Consider the following 3,533-nt stretch of genomic DNA (forward strand, 5'->3'; position numbering starts at 1 on the left):
CGCGTGCACAGATACAGGCCCGGCTCGTGCCTGGCGAGGACGGGACCGGGAGCCGGCCCGCGCATCTAGTACCAGTTGACACACTGTTTTTGTTAGGTACGTTGTAAGCCCATCATTTCAGCCGTCTGCAAACCCAGGATTAGAAGTGACTTTCACCCTGCTCAAATGCTGACATCTGAACTTGACTGCATTGTAGCAGGTGAGTTGAAATTCCCTTTGATTACCTTTTTGTGCCTGTTTCTCTCTCTGCTGACACTTGGGACTTCCAGGGCCGGCAGTCTGCACAGATGAGGGGCTCTGTCCTGGCTGGCACTGCTCTCCCTCAACTCCAAATGACTTCCCTGGGACACAGCTCAATGAGGGGCTGAGCCCACAGCTTGTGGTCCTGTGAGTCTAACAAATCCCAAGTATACAAAGAGCTATGCATGGCCAGGGTGTGTCCAGAGCAGAACTGAGATCCATAATCTTTTCCAAGATTGCTGTGTGAGGCTTTGCTTTGTGTCCCTTGCGAGGAGCACCGAGTCTCACCAAGTCTCCTCCATAGTGCAGCAAATGCTCTCGTGTGTGCGCCAGGCACATCTGTAGGGGAACAGCACTGCCATGATCCACTTCAGAAACCAGAGCTATTCTGCTTTTCTGAATCAAACGTCAGATTTGTTTTGGCAACAGGGCCTTAATGTTACTTGAGTCATTCGAGTGATCAGTCACTTCCTGCTCTTGGCTTTTCCCCTAACGCTGCACAGAAAGCACTGGCAGACACTTCAAAGTTAAAGGCAGAAGAAGGATGTGCAGTGTATCTTCACAAGCAGGTCAACTTTCTGCCTAGGGTCCAGTCCAGGATATGGGATGCTCTCTCATCTCTAGTCTCTTACGGTCAAATTTGGATACCCAAACTCATTCTGGATAGCCCCTTCCTCCACTGAGTTGCATGGAACAATTCAGGATGGCAGGGGTGCTGAGTGTGTGAGGGGCCATGGCAGTCTGGCACACCCTGTGGTGTGCAGAGAGGAGAGTGAGGAGAGCAAATCACCCCACTAAAATATCATCAGCTCTACAGAGCTCCCTATGTCCACTCACTGCGAGCCAAAATCTCTCACCGTTCCTTACTTTGGGAAGTACCGCTGCAGGTAAAAGGCTGCTCCACGTATAACCAGGAAGTCATGGTCCTGAGGAGTGTTTCTTGGCTGGTTCGTTTGGTGATCTAGAATGAAATTCTCAAAGCATGTACTCTGGGAAGCTAGGGCAAGAGCAAGGTTGTTTTTTGATTGAGAGAAGACAGAGGAAAAAAAACCAAGAGAGAATATCATACACAGCATTTGTTTTTTGTTGCGCTGAATGCAAACACTGCATGCATGAGATAGGTATAATCTGGGGTCAGTTCTGATGCACTGGGCATATTATGCTTATGATAGTCATTGTAAATGATTACCACACTCAGATCTGGGCGTTCTTTCCACCTCTGGCCGTGTGTCAATGCTCAGTACAACATCCACCAAGTCCCAACAGGATTTTTGTCTCCCTTTTCCAGCTGATATGCAGAGGAGGTCTCTCAAACCGCATAGTTAAAACCTGTGTGTCCAACTCAAGAGATGACAGGTTCAATCTTTTCTCCTACCTGTTGTACAACATTTAATAACATCAGGGTCTATTCCCATACTGTCATTCTAACCCACAATTCCTTTTGTCCCTTTCTGCAGGCCTGTGCATATATGTCCGTCCACATGTGGCCTACGCAATTCTGAGTCTAGCATGGAGAGCAAGGTGGGAAAGAGGAATCAGAGCATGAGCAGAGAGGTCATTCTGCTGGGAATTTCTGACCAGTGAGAGCTGCAGTGGCTCATTTTTGTGGTGTTTTCCTTGGTCTATGCTGTGACTGTGCTGGGAAACCTCACTATAATCACACTGGCCTCCTTGGACTCTCAACTGCACACCCTTATTTACTTCTTCCTCAGCAACCTAGCCTTCTTGAACTTGTGCTATGTTTCTACTGTGGTCCCGAAAATGCTGACTAACATCCTGACAGCATTTCCTATGAGCTGTGTGCAGCGCAGGTCTGCATCACTTTGTTCCTGGGCTCCACTGAATGCCTCATCCTCATGGTGATGGCTTTTGACCGCTATGTAGCCATATGCAACCCCCTGCGCTACAATACTGTCATGGACAGGAGAGTGTGCATCAACCTGGCAGCAGCATCATGGGCAATTGGCATCCTGGCAACAGCCATTCCTTCACCTTTCTTGTGGCCAGTGCTGTGTGGCCCCAATGTCATCAATCATTTCTTCTGTGAAACCCCAGCCCTGATCAAGTTATCCTGTGCGGACACCTCCAGCACAGAGAAAATGATGTTTATAGGGGGTTTCTTCACCCTCATGGTCCCTCTCTTCCTTGTCCCGATTTCTTACATTGGCATCATTCGGGCTATACTGAAGATTGGCTCTGCGGCAGGGCGCCAGAAAGCCTTCTCCACATGCTCCTCTCACATGACTGTGGTGACCATATTCTATGGGACGGGGATGTTCATGTACATGCAGCCCCAGGCACAGCACTCCCCAGACAAGGACAAGTGGTTTCTGTCTTCTACGCTGTTCTCAACCCCATGCTGAATCCCCTTATCTACAGTCTGCGCAACAAGGAGGTGAGGGGAGCCCTGGGCAGAGTGCTACAAAGGTACAAGGCCTTTACTGGGACATAGATGGGAGTCAGCTGTGAAATCAGATTGAACTGCGCCCCCTATAAAACCTTGGGCGTAAGGAAAGGACAGGACAGCAGCAGTTAGTGTTGCTCTCACTGTATGTTTGGGAGACAGTCCCTGCACATAGTGCAGGGGGGGATGCAGGATTTATGCAATTCCACGTCATCAAAGGGTCACCTGGCTCAAAGTGTTCATTACTTGGAATTTTTCCACTGTCTTGTAACATCAGTCCTGTTAGGGTGCCGTGTCAGTCAGATGTGAGTGCTGCAATCCTAGGATGAGCTGGTGGGCATTTTGGTTGTAGATTCATAGATTCATAGATGTTAGGGTCAGAAGGGACATCAATAGATCATCAAGTCCGACCTCCTGCATAGGCAGGAATGAGTGCTGGGTCTAGATGACCCCAGCGAGATGCTTATCTAACCTCCTCTTGAAGACCCCCAGGGTAGGGGAGAGCACAACCTCCCTTGGGAGCCCGTTCCAGACCTTGGCCACTCTAACTGTGAAGAAGTTCTATTCTAGTCCTCACTAGCAACACCTCAGCATGAGAGCGGGGATTCCCTTAGATCTCCTTTTTGTGCCTGCTGCTCTTTCTGATGACTCTTATACCTTCCCGGGCCAGTAATAGGTGCAGATGTGGAGCCCCATACTGTGAGGGACTGGACTCTTGCAACTCCCACTGAATTCCCAGGCTGGGGACTGAGAAGTCAAAGGGACTGAACATCATAGCAGGATACTTTTTTCCACTTGGAGCAGAGAATTGGCTAATAAATAGATGTGAGACTGAAGAAATAGCGAGGGGCTTTGAGAAAAGCTGGGACTGCTCAGGGTACCTGTGGGG

At 49.3% G+C, this 3,533-nt stretch overlaps 1 pseudogene; it reads left to right on the top strand.

Annotated features, from left to right (window-relative positions):
* Positions 1-1,065: 1,065 nt before the first annotated feature.
* Positions 1,066-2,635, top strand: LOC106723311 (annotated as a pseudogene).
* Positions 2,636-3,533: the final 898 nt, after the last annotated feature.

Source organism: Alligator sinensis, unplaced genomic scaffold (genome assembly GCF_000455745.1).
Source record: "Alligator sinensis unplaced genomic scaffold, ASM45574v1 scaffold1160_1, whole genome shotgun sequence".
Lineage (NCBI taxonomy): Eukaryota > Metazoa > Chordata > Crocodylia > Alligatoridae > Alligator > Alligator sinensis.